Source organism: Moschus berezovskii, chromosome 17, assembly GCF_049115385.1.
Source record: "Moschus berezovskii isolate FMDL1 chromosome 17, NW_MosBer_1.0, whole genome shotgun sequence".
Taxonomy (NCBI): domain Eukaryota; kingdom Metazoa; phylum Chordata; class Mammalia; order Artiodactyla; family Moschidae; genus Moschus; species Moschus berezovskii.
Window position 1 is genome coordinate 74,486,681 of NC_142476.1, and position 14,501 is coordinate 74,501,181.

Sequence of the window (14,501 nt, forward strand, 5' to 3'; positions counted from 1 at the left end):
GAGAATAGCTCTAGGGAGGCAAGGTGGAAAGAGAAAGCCAACTATGTTAGGGCAGGGATGATGGTGGTGATAAATGGTTGCATCAAGGTGTATTTTGAAAGAAGAGCTAACAGGATTCCTGAAAATTTGGTTGGGGCTATAATGGAAATAGAGTCAAAGGGGATTCTGAGGTTGACTTGAACAAACATAAGGATAGAGTCATCATTATATGACTTGAGGTTCATTATGTTCTGGATGATCCTGAACACACTCCAGTTTTCTGTTTTGAACACTTGTTGTGACTTTTTAATTTCCTCATTCTCCCTGTGTCTCTTACTGTGTGAAGTACTTTGTTTCTTGACCTCTTTTATTCTTTTTTAGACTTAGATTTACTATTACTTCTATCCTTATTTCCTTCCCTTTCCTGTTGTATCAACTATTTTAACATCAGTGTGCTTAACTCCACACCCAACACCTGCCACTCGGTCATCTTGAATACAAAACTGTATCAGTTTAGTTCCACTCAGTCATCTTGAATATAAAACTGTATCAGTTTAGTTCAGTTCAGTCACTCAGTCAATAGAACAATAAAGTTTAGTAAATTACTAGCAATCACACAAGCAGTCACTGATAGATCTTAGATTTGAACTATACCTTCAGTTCAGTTCAGTTCAGTCGTTCAGTCGTGTCTATTTGTGACCCCATGAATCACAGCACACCAGGCCTCCTTGTCCATCACCAACTCCCGGAGTTCACGCAAACTCACGTCCATTGAGTCAATGATGCCATCCAGCCATCTCATTCTCTGTCGTCCCCTTCTCCTCCTTCCCCCAATCCCTCCCAGCATCAGCGTCTTTTCCAGTGAGTCAATTCTTCACATGAGGTGGCCAAAGTATTGGAGTTTCAGCTCTAGCATCAATCCTTCCAGTGAACACCCAGGACTGATCTCCTATAGGTGGTCCAATTATTCATCTTGAGAATCTTATACATGAATGGCTACAGATTGCCAAATAAAAGGCAAAATTGCTTAGGCGGATAGGACCACATTCACATTTTCCTACTTTATTGGGACCATTGGCAAATTATTTTTTCCTGCCACTTGAGGAAACTCATAGTCCCCTCAACTTTTAAATTGTCAGTATATGCCTTTCACCCACTGCATGAAGATGACAGATGCCATCAGAAATTGATGACCTCATCTACATTCACATCTACATCTGCACAAGTACGTATGCACCCAAGAAAATAGTTTTTTCACCTAATCATGGCTAATGTTTGCACATGGACTTCAGATCCTATTCCTTCAGAACTTTGCTACAGTTTTTCCATCTTGCAGATCTCACCTTTCATTTCAATCTATAAAAGAGGTCCAAGTATTCCTCTGAAAAAAAAGAAAAAGATAGTTATCCCCTCTAGGTATTACCCTAGTGCTCTCTTTACTTTCAAAACTAACTTTATTTATAAGAGAGTTTACATTTGCTTTCCTTCCTTTCCAAACTTCAACTACCATCTAAATGATTGGCACTTGAATTTGGTTGCACCACTTGACAGAACATACTTACTGATGTCATCTGTAGCCTCTTAGAATACCATCTCTTTCTAGAATGTTAGAGTCTGGCACTACTGACCCTTTCTTACCAACACTTATGGTTTAAATGGTTTCCTTGATGTATGACTGTTTTAACTATGTCTTTTGATTTGTGCACTCTGATGCATTTATATCTGGACCTTGTTGACCCAGGAGAGACTTTCCTTTCCAGGATAACCAATTTCTAGAGAAGCATCTCTTTCAAATGTCAACCAGTCCATCTAGAGCCCACATCCCCAACCACCTCCTCTATCTATCTCTCATACTCCTGGCCACTGCTCATCTACCCTAATCACTCCTGGACCAGGGACCAGCCAACTAGGAACAGCCCCTCTGCCCCAGAGCCAGAGCCTGATGAAATGATTCAAACTATACAATCCTAGACCCACTTACTCTGCCTCATCTGTTCCGTCTGTTCCTTCCCATTGAAACCACAGTGAAAACCCTTCCCCACATTTCCCTTCTCCTCCCATCTCCTGATGGACCATAGTGCTTCCTCAGATGCCCATCCACCATAGCATGGCACCTCCCCATTAGGATCTGTGATTATAATAAGCTATCTTTTCAATGGCAGTTCTCTCCTGACTGGTTACGCTTGTCAAACCTAGAAAGTAACAAAACACTGATTTTCTTGGTTCTCCTCCTTTATGATCATTTTCCTCAATTTTTTTTGGATGCCTCTTCTGACGTGCACTTAGAATTGACAAAGGATTAATTTCCAAAATAGACAAGCAGCTCATACAACTCAATGCCAGAGAAAGAAACAACCCAATCAAAAAGTGGGAAAAAGACCTAAACAGACATTTCTCCAAAGAAGACATGCAGATGCAGAAGATACTCAACATCACTCATTATTAGAGAAACGCCAATCAAAACTACAATGAGCTATCACCTCACACAAGTCAGAATGGCCATCATAAAAATGTCTACAAATAATAAATGCTGGAGAGGGTGTAGAGAAAAGGAATGCTCTTGCATTATTGGTGGGAATGTAAATTGATACAGACACTTTGGAAGATGGTATGGAGATTGCTTTAAAAAACTAGGAATAAAACCACCATATGACCCAGCAATCCCACTCCTAAGCATATACCCTGAGGAAACCAAAACTGAAAAATACACATGTATCCCATTGTTCATTGCAGCACTATTTACAATAGCTAGAACATGGAAGCAACCTAGATGTCTATCGACAGATGAGTGGATAAAGAAGTAGTGGTACATATACACAATGGAATATTCAGTTCAGTTCAGTCACTCAGTCATGTCCGACTCTCCGTGACCCCATGAATCACAGCACGCCAGGCCTCCCTGTCCATCACCAACTCCCGGAGTTCACTCAAACCCATGTCCACAGAGTCAGTGATGCCATCCAGCCATCTCATTCTCTGTCGTCCCCTTCTCTTCCCGCCCCCAACCTTTCCCAGGATCACAGTCTTTCCAGTGAGTCAGCTTGTCACATGAGGTGGCCAAAGTATTGCAGTTTCAGCTTTAGCATCAGTCCTTCCAATGAACACCCAGGATTGATCTCCTTTAGAATGGACTGGTTGGACCTCCTTGCAGTCCAAGGGACTCTCAAGAGTCTTCTCCAACACCACAGTTCAAAAGCATCAATTCTTCGGCGCTCAGCTTTCTTCACAGTCCAACTCTCACATCCATACATGACCACGGGAAAAACCATAGCCTTGACTAGACGGACCTTTGTTGGCAAAGTAATGTCTCTGCTTTTTAATATACTATCAAGGTTGATCATAACTTTCCTTCCAAGGAATAAGCGTCTTTTAATTTCATGGCTGCAATGGACTATTACTCAGCCGTAAGAAGGAATGCCTTTGAGTCAGTTCTAATGAGGTGGATGAACAAAGAACCTATTATACAGAGTGAAGTAAGTCAGAAAGAGAAAGATAAATATTGTATTCTAATGTACATATACAGAATCTAGAAAAATGGTACTGAAGAATTTACTTACAGGGCAGCAATGGAGAAACAGACATAGCTCATAGACTTGTGGACATGGGGAGAGGGGAGGAGAGGGTGAGATGTATGGAAAGAGTAACATGGAAACTTACGTTACCATGTGTAAAGCAGATAGCCAATGGGAATTTGTTGTATGGCTAAGAAACTCAAACAGGGGCTCTGTATCAACCTAGAGGGGAGGGATGGGGAGGGTTATGTGAGGGGAGTTCAAAAGGGAGGGGATATATGTGTATCTATGGCTGAAAAAAATAGAGTATAAATAGTTTATAGGTGAGTGATCCCAAAATCCACATCCACAGGGTACTCCTTTTGTTCATTGTTTTGTGACAGAGGATATGCAAAATCCTAGTCCACTGTGCCTCGGAGAAGGCAATGGCACCCCATTCCAGTACTCTTGCCTGGAAAATCCCATGGACGGAGGAGCCTGGTGGGCTGCAGTCCATAGGGTTGCAAAGAGTCAGACACGACTGAGTGACTTCACTTTCACTTTTCACTCTCACACATTGGAGAGGAAGGTGGCAGCCACTCCAGTGTTCTTGCCTGGAGAATCCCAGGGATGGGGGAGCCTGGTAGGCTGCCGTCTATGGGGTCATACTGAGTCAGACATGACTGATGTGACTTAGCAGCGGCAGCAGTCCACTGTGCCTACTATGGTGTAGCTGATCCCTATGTCCTGGCAGCTAGACATTACTCAATATGCTTTAGTCATACTCATAGTCTAGTTATGCTAAGTATGGTTCCTTTCTTGTATTTAATATTCTCTCTGTTTAGAATTCCTTGTATGCATATTAAAAACAGAATTTGTTGTTTTATACTAAAATTTTATCTGCTTCATGGAATTCATGGTAGCCATTATATAAATGATTGTTAGATTTTTAATCCTCCATGTTAGTTAGATGCATCATTATATAATGAATCACTCATATATAAAGCTAATGATCATGACTAACCTCCTCTTTCATCCTACACATCACATCTTATTCATTATAAAGTTCTGCTTGGCACTTTGGTTGTTTTCTAACTGGTCCCTTCCCTACGCCTTCATCCCCAAATCTATTCTCTAAACTACCACACCAAGGGGATTTTAAAAGTAACTCTGCTTATGAGATATTAACACACATTAAAGACTTCTTATAATACGTGAACCATGAACTTCCAGATGTTCAAGCTGGTTTTAGAAAAGGCAGAGGAATGAGAGATCAAATTGTCAACATCCGCTGGATCATTGAAAAAGCAAGAGAGTTCCAGAAAAAAAGGTAGATTTCTGTTTTATTGATTATGCCAAAGCCTTTGACTGTGTGGATCACAATAAACTGTGGAACATTCTGAAAGAGATGGGAATCCCAGACCACCTGACATGCCTCTTGAGAAACCTGTTTGCAGGTCAGAAAGCAACAGTTAGAACTGGACATGGAACAACAGACTGGTTCCAAATAGGAAAAGGAGTGTGTCAAGGCTGTATATTGTCACCCTGCTTATTTAACTTATATACAGAGTACATCATGAGAGATGCTGGGCTGGATGAAGCACAAGCTGGAACCAAGAATGCCAGGAGAAATATCAATAACCTCAGATATGCAGATGGCACCACCCTTATGGGAGAAAACGAAGAAGAACTGAAGAACTTTGTGATGAAAATGAAAGAGGAGAATGGAAAAGTTGGCTTCAAGCTCAACATTCAGAAAACAAAGATCATGGCATCCGGTCCCATCACTTCATGGCAAATAGATGGGGAAACAATAGAAACAGTGGCAGACTTTATTTTTTGGGCTCCAAAATCACGCAGATGGTGATTGCAGCCATAAAATTAAAAGATGCTTACTCCTTGGAAGGAAAGTTATGACTAACCTAGACAGCATATTAAAAAGCAGAGATATTACTTTGCCAACAAAGGTCCATCTAGTCAAGGCTATGGTTTTTCCAGTATTCACGTATGGATGAGATAGCTGGATTATAAAGAAAGCTGAGTGCTGAAGAATTGACACTTTTGAACTGTGGTATTGGAGAAGACTCTTGAGAGTCCCTTGGACTGTAAGGAAATCCAAGCAGTCCATCCTAAGGTAAATCAGTCCTGGGTGTTCATTGGAAGGACTGATGTTGAAGCTGAAACTCCAATACTTTGGCCACCTGGTGCGAAGAACTGACTCATTTGGAAAGACTCTGATGCTGGGAAAGATTGAAGGCAGGAGGAGAAGGGGAAGGCAGAGGATGAGATGGTTGGATGGTATCACCAACTCAATGGACATGAGTTTGGGTAAACTCTGGGAGTTGGTGATGGACAGGGTAACCTGGTGAGCTATAGTCCATGGGGTTGCAAAGAGTTGGATACATCTGGGTGACTGAGCTGAACTGAACTGAACTTTCAACATAAGGTCTGGATTCCTAGGCATTGTATGATCTAGCAAACAATTTTCAAATTGATCTAAACTACAGAATCATCTGTGCATTCCAAAGAAGAGGGCTGTGAAACTGTATTTTTAAAACAATTTCTAAGACAATTCGAATGATCATTCAGGTTTGAAAATGATAAAAGCCCTCCATTCTTTTTAACTTTTTTTTTCAATATTCTGCACCATCTTTCATGTGTGCTCAGTTGTGTCTGACTTTTTGAGACTCCATGGATTGAAGCCCCCCAGGCTCCTCTGTCCATGAAATTTTCCAGTCAAGAATACTGGAGTGGGTTTTCATTTGACATACTTGAAATTCTCTGAGCGATGCTCATGTTTCCAAAGATTGCAAACACCATCTTTTCACTCTGTTTCTCAGATCCTTTTCTCTCAATGCTTTGAGATCATCTATAAAAAAGAGCTGAGTGTCCTTCTACATTACCCTACCAGAGTTCAGTGTTACTTTCTTCTGTGAACTCAGAGCTATTTACACTTAATTCCAATCAAATTCTAAACATATCAATTTTAAAAATTGCCATTTTCAGTTTAGTAAAGGGAAAATTTTTTTCATATAAATTTTAATGTTTTAACCATTTATAAGTGTTACATATATTCACATTGTTGTGCAACCAATCCCCAGAATTCTTTTTATCTTGCATGACTAAACTATTTACCCATTAAATAATAACTCTCCATTCCTCCCCACATACCACCACCTCAAGCCCCTGGCCCTATCATTTTACTTTTTATCTCTATGAATTTGCTACTCTGGATACTTCATGGAAGTGGAATCACATACCCTTGGCCCTGTTATAGCTGATTTATTTCACTGGGAATAATATCTCAAGGTTCATCCACGTGTAGGATGTGTCAGAATTCCCTTCAAGTCTGGATAATATTCCATTGTACGTGTATATACCATGTTTTGTTATCCATTTCACTTACTGAAGGACATAGCTTCTGGCTTTTGGCTACTGTGATAATGCCGCTATGAACATGGGAGTGCAAATACCTTTCCAAGTCACTGCCTTTACTTCTTCTGTGTCTGTGCCCAGAAATGGAATTGCTGAATCCTATGGTAATTCTATATTTAACTTTTGAGTAATTGCCATACTGTTTTCCACAGTGGTTGCACCATTTTGCATTTCCCCCAGCAGTGCACAAAGGTTTTAATTTTTCCACACTATTAGGCTATTAGGGATCTCCTGAGAAACAGAACTGATAGAACTGATAGAATAAATGTACCAAATATATATATGTGTATGTGCGTATGTGTATAAATGTATGTTTCCCTTCATTTTTCTTTTATTTTAAGAAATTGCCTCATGTGTTTTGCAAGTCCAAAATTTGTAAAGTAAGCCAGTAGACTATAGACAGAGAAGAATTGGCACCACAGTTTGAGTCCTAAGGCAGTCTGTTGGTGAAATTCACTCTCCTTGAGAAAAGTGTCATTTTCCTATTCAGGTCTTCAACAGATTGGATGATGTCTGTCCACATTAGGAAGGGTAATCTGCTTTACTCAAAGTCTACTGATTAATGTTAATCTCATCTATAATGATGTTTTACCTAATATCTGGGTACTATGACCTACCCAGGTTGACATATAAAATGAACCACCATCCTAACATTTATTATTTTCTGAATGAGATTGTTTTCATCTGTGTTTGTGTTATTAATAATAATCATCGTTAAGGATGTGAAAGAATATCATTGTGGTCACACTGCTCCCTTCTAGTAGAGTTTACAACCAACTGCCGAGAGAACCAACAACACGTCCAAGTGGTGGCGGCTGCGCGGGTGCAGGAGGGCCGAGAAGAGCTACTCCACGTTCAAGGTCAGGAGGGGTGGCCATAAGGAAATACCCCTCGTCCAAGATAAGGAGCAGCAGCTGCACTTTGCTGGAGCAGCAGTGAAGAGATACCCCACGACCAAGTTACGAGAAACCCAAGTAAGACGGTAGGTATTGCGAGAGGGCATCAGAGGGCAGACACACTGAAATCATAATCACAGAAAACTAGTTGATCTAATCACATGGACCACAGCCTTGTCTAACTCAATGAAACTAAGCCATGCCATGTGGGGATACCCAAGACGGGTGGATCATGGTGGAGAGGTCTGACAGAATGTGGTCCACTGGAAAAGGAAATGGCTAACCACTTCAGTATACTTGCCTTGAGAACCCCATGAACAATATGAAAAGGCAAAATGATAGGACACTAAATGAGGAATTCCCTAGGTCGGTAGGTGCCCAGTATGCTACTGGAGATCAGTGGAGAAATAACTCCAGAAAGAATGAAGGGATGGAGCCAAAGCAAAACCAATACCCAGTTGTGGATGGAACTGGTGATAGAAGCAAGGTCCGATGCTGTAAAGAGCAATATTGCATAGGAACCTGGAATGTTAGGTCCATGAATCAAGGCAAATTGGAAGTGGTCAAACAGGAGATGACAAGAGTGAACATTGACATTCTAGGAATTAGTGAACTAAAATGGACAGGAATGGGTGAATTTAACTCAGATTACCATTATATCTACTATTGTGGGCAAGAATCCCTTAGAAGAAATGGAGTAGCCATCATGGTCAACAAGAGTCCAGAATGCAGTACTTGGATGCAATCTCAAAAACGACGGAATGATCTCTGTTCATTTCCAAGGCAAACCATTCAATATTATAGTAATCAAAAACTATGCCCTAACCAGTAATGCTGAAGAAGTCGAAGTTGAATGATTCTATGAAGACCTACAAGACCTTTTAGAACTAACACCCAAAAAAGATGTCCTTTTCATTCTAGGGGACTGGAATGCAAAAGTAGGAAGTCAAGAAACACCTGGAGTAACAGGCAAATTTGGCCTTGGAGCACGAAATGAAGCAGGGCAAAGGCTAATAGAGTTTTGCCAAGAGAACGCACTGGTCATAGCAAACACGCTCTTCCAACAACACGAGAGAAGACTCTACACATGGACATCACCAGATGGTCAACACCGAAATCAGATTGATTATATTCTTTGCAGCCAAAGATGGAGAAGCTCTATACAGTTAGCAAAAAGAAGACCAGGAGCTGACTGTGGCTCAGATCATGAACTGCTTATTGCCAAATTCAGACTTAAATTGAAGAAAGAAGGGAAAACCACTAGACCATTCAGATATGACCTAAATCAAATCCCTCATGGTTATACAGTGGAAGTGAGAAATAGATTTAAGGGACTAGATCTGCTAGATAGAGTGCCTGATGAACTATGGAAGGAGGTTCATGACATTGTACAGGAGACAGGGACCAAGACCATCCCCATGGAAAAGAAATGCAAAAAAGCAAAATGGCTGTCTGAGGAGGCCTTACAAATAGCTGTGAAAAGAAGGGAAGTGAAAAGCAGAGGAGAAAAGGAAAGATATTAAGCATCTGAATGCAGAGTTCCAAAGAATAGCAAGGAGAAATAAGAAAGCCTTCCTCAGCGATCAATGCAAAGAAATAGAGGAAAACAACAGAATAGGAAAGAATAGAGATCTCTTCAAGAAAATTAGAGATACCAAGGGAAAGTTTCATACAAAGATGGGCTCGATAAAGGACAGAAATGGTATGGACCTAACAGAAGCAGAAGATATTGAGAAGAGGTGGCAAGAATACACAGAACTGTACAAAAAATATCTTGATGACCAAGATAATCACCAGGATCACTCACGTAGAGCCAGACATCTTGGAATGTGAAGTCAAGTGGACCTTAGAAAGCAAAACTACGAACAAAGCTAGTGGAGGTGATGGAATTTCAGTTCAGCTATTTCAAATCCTGAAAGATGATGCTGTGAAAGTGCTACACTCAATGTGCCAGCAAATTTGGAAAACTCAGCAGTGGCCACAGGGCTGGAAAAGGTCAGTTTTCATTCCAATCCCAAAGAAAGGGAATGCCAAAGAATGCTCAAACTACCGCATAGTTGCACTCACCTCACACGCTAATAAAGTCATGCTCAAAATTCTCCAAGCCAGGCTTCAGCAATACATGAACCATGAACTTCCAGATGTTCAAGCTGGTTTTGGAAAAGGCAGAGGAACTGGAGATCTAATTGCCAACATCCGCTGGATTATGGAAAAAGCAAAAGAGTTCCAGAAAAACATCTGTTTCTACTTTATTGACTATGCCAAAACCTTTGACTTGTGGATCACAAGAAACTGGAAAATTCTGAAAGAGATGGGAATACCAGACCACCTGACCTGCCTCTTGGGAAACCTGTATGCAGGTCAGGAAGCAACATTTAGAACTAGACATGGAACAACGGACTGGTTCCAATTAGGAAAAGGAGTACGTCAAGGATGTATATTGTCACCTTGCTTATTTAACTTATATGCAGAGTACATCATGAGGAACGCTGGGCTGGAGGAAGCACAAGCTGGAATCAAGATTGCCGGGAGAAATATCAATAACCTCAGATATGCAGATGACACCACCCTTATGGCAGAAAGTGAAGAGGAACTCAAAAGCCTCTTGATGAAAGTGAAAGAGGAGAGTGAAAAGGTTGGCTTGAAGCTCAACATTCAGCAAACATAGATCATGGCATCTGGTCCCATCACTTCATGGGAAATAGATGTAGAGACAGTGGAAAAAGTGTCAGACTTTATTTTTTTGGGCTCCAAAATCACTGCAGATGCTGATTGAAGCCATGAAATTAAAAGACGCTTACTCCTTGGAAGGAAAGTTATGACCAACCTAGATAGCATATTAAAAAGCAGAGACATTACTTTGCCAACCAAGGTCCATCTAGTCAAGGCTATGGTGTTCCCAGTGGTCATGTATGGATGTGAGAGTTGGACTGTGAAGAAAGCTGATCGCCGAAGAATTGATGCTTTTGAACTGTGGTGCTGGAGAAGACTCTTGAGAGTCCCTTGGACTGCAAGGAGATCCAACCTGTCCATTCTAAGGGAGATCAATCCTGGCTGTTCATTGGAAGGACTGATGCTAAAGCTGAAACTCCAATCCTTTGGCCACCTCATTATTCAAAGAGTTGACTCACTGGAAAACACTCTGATGCTGGGAAGGATTGGGGGTAGGAGGAGAAGGGGACGACAGAGAATGAGATGTCTGGATGGCATAGCGAACTCAATGGACATGAGTTTTAGTGAATTCTGGGAGCTGGTGATGGACAGGGAAGCCTGGCGTGGTGTGATTAATGGGGTCGCAAAGAGTCGGACTCAACTGAGCTACTGAACTGTACTGAACTGAGAAGACTAAATCAAAAGTAAGTTTATGACTCTTTTACCATCATTTTCACCCAAATATTTCTATTTGCAACATTGAGTACTATTATTGTAATTCCAGAAAGTTAGTGTTGCTTATTTTTAAACTGAGTTATATTGCTTTTGCTTCTGTTGTTGTTGCATTGTAGGAGCTCTTTATATATTTTTAAAATTAATCCTTTATCAGATATTTGATTTACAAATATGTACTCCCATTCTGTGTGTTGCCTTTTTACTTTGTGTAAAGTGTCCTTTGATACACAATAGTTTTTTTTAATTAGAGGATAATTACTTTGCAATGTTGTGATGGTTTTTCCATATATCAACCTGAATCAATCTCAGGTATATATATATGTTCCCTCCCTCTTTAACCCCTGAGTTTGATATGGTTCAATTTTTTGTCGTTGGTGTAGCTTGTGCTTTTGGTGTTATATCCAAGAAATCATTGCCAAATCCAAAGTCATGAAGATTTCTCTCTGTTTTCTTCTAAGAGATGTATAGTTTTAACTTTTCCATTTAGATCTTTGATCCAAGAACATCTATTATTTATTTATTTATAAATCTGTTTAGACACCAGACTCTTAGAGATAACATCAAAGTGGGAGGCTCTTTATTTTTATATCTCCAAGCTTGAAATGCTATAACTGATAATATGCTCTTATTAAATGTTTGAGAATTTAAAAATAATTAATTATAAAAAATGAAAATAATAACTTCTTCCTGTATTGGGTGTAGTTCTCAGCATTTTAATATATTCAATTTATTTGATCCTTACCAAACACCTATAACTGAAGAAACTGAAACATTGAGATGTTAACTTACTTGGCTGATCTGCTAGATGGTAAACAGAGTGCAGCCTAGGTTCACAAATTTGGCTTAGCATCATATTTGCTTAGAAGAGCTTTAAAAAGTAGATTCTTGAACTATACCCCAGACCTACTGAAATACTGAGAACTGTTATTTTAAAAATCATCCTGTGGGGTTTTCGTGCAGTCAGCCTGACATCTGCCTAAGCAAAATGTTTTGTGAATCACTGAACACTGAGCTTTCTCATTTGGGCTGATGTGTGAAATGAACAGAAAGCCCTTGGAGATAGATCCTTGTTGCTTCTCAGCTATTCAAAGTGTCTCCTTCCATGAGAAATGATGTTATTTGACTAAATAAGGAGTGTTTTGGGGATCTGTAGAGTTCATTTTGCTGGACTGGGAGCATTATTGCCATTGAGTGGTAATAGAAGGGTATGAAAGCAATGTAGGGCCTAAGCCTATATAGTAAGACCTGAAGTAGATGAGTATGTAAATTTAGCTGTGCAAATCATATAGAAAGGAAGTGTAAAGAAGAGAGTCTGCAGACACTCTAAACAACCTTCGATAGCAGGCAGGCTTTTTTTTTTTTTAATGATCAAAGGAAAAAAAATGTGAATCAATTAATGACTAACTAAAGGATGAATGAATCAACCCTACATCCTTAGATATGACAGATATAATGTCTCAATAAGCAGTGTGGTGACTCCAAATTAAGCTCTCAAGTATCTTTGCTTACCAAGGATTATCCTGCCTATAAAGCCCAGAAAACTTTTCAAAAGGTTGGGGAATGTGTAGCTTTATTTTCAGTTAGTGCAGACAAACCATGTATGTAACTACAACAGAAAAAAACCTCCTCTCTCCAGAACCTGAACGTGACGTGGACCCCTAAGAACTGGACATTGTATTATTACAAATAATTGCACATTTAGCCAAAGTAGTAACCACCTGTGTCCTAGCAACATTCCTCATTCTTATTTCTTTGTTATTGTTGTTCAGTTACTCAGCTGGGTCTGACTCTTTGCCACCCCGTGGACTGCAGCACTCCAGGCTCCCCTGTCCTTCACTGTCTCCTGGAGTTTGCTTAGACTCATGGCCATTGAGTTGGTGATGCCATCCAACCATCTCATCCTCTGTCACTCCCTTCTCCTCTTGCCCTCAATCTTTCTCAGCATCAGAATATTTTCCAGCGAGTCAACTCTTCACATCAGGTGGCCAGATCATTGGGGCTTCAGCTTCAGCATCAGTCCTTCCAGTGAATATTCAGAGTTGATTTCCTTTAGGATTGACTGGTTTGGTCTTCTTGCCATCCAAGAGACTCTCAAGAGTCTTCTCCAACAACACAATTTGAAAGCATCAATTCTTCAACTTCAACCTTCTTTATGGTCCAGCTCTCACATCTGTACATCTTATTTCTCACATTCATACGGTCTTAGATCTGGTAGAATCTAAAGTGCCTCATTTGAAAGCCAGGAATAAAAGAATCAAACCAGCAGTTTTTGTGGAATAATAATATATCTATTGTTTTGATTCTTTGAGATATGAGATAGTCAGAAAATAATTTCCTTACTTCCTTATGTGGGTTTGGATTGCATTGCTTCTGAAAGTTACTGTTTTTCACTGAACAAATATATATAAGACAGAGAGACAAACAGCTCAATAATTCCAATCCGGATAGCTAGTGTGTGTGTGTCTATGCATTAGTAGAGAGATAGACTCAAAGATAAAAATTCCACTCAGGAAAATTGGGAGAATGTGAAGATGAAGCTAATTGAAATCACAGTAGAGGAGGGCTGCAGGAGAGTATATGGCAAAACTTGGAGTGGCATGAGGGATGGTTTATGGTCCTGCTATCACATACTCAAGTCTTGGCATCTGTTCCCACCACTTCATGGCAAATAGATAGGGAAACAATGGAAACAGTGACAGACTTTATTTTCAGGGGGGCTCCAAAATCACTGCAGCCATGAAATTAAAAGACACTTGCTCCTTGGAAGAAAAGTTATGACCAACCTAGATAGCATGTTAAAAAGCAGAGGGATTACTTCCAACAAATGTCTGTGTAGTCAAAGCTATGGCTTTTTCAGTAGTCATGTATGGATATGAGAGTTGGACTATAAAGAAAGTAGAGCACCAAAGAATTGATGCTTTTGAACTGTGGTGTTGGAGAAGACTCTTGAGAGTCCGTTGGACTGCAAGGAGATCCAACCAGTCCATCCTAAAGGAAATCAGTCCTGAATATTCATTTGAAGGACTGATGCTGAAGCTGAAACTCCCACATTTTGGCCACCTGATGTGAAGAACTGACTCCTTTGAAAAGACCCTGATGGTGGGAAAGATTGAAGGCAGGAGGAGAAGGGGACAACCGAGGATGAGATGGTTGGATGTCATCACTGACTCAATGGACATGAGTTTGAGTAGGCTCCGGGAGTTGGTGATGGACAGGGAAGCCTGGTGTGCTGCAGTCCATGGGGTCACAAAGAGCTGGACACGACTCAGCAACTGAACTGAACTGAATCCCATACTCTCCTTTCCCAGCAGTT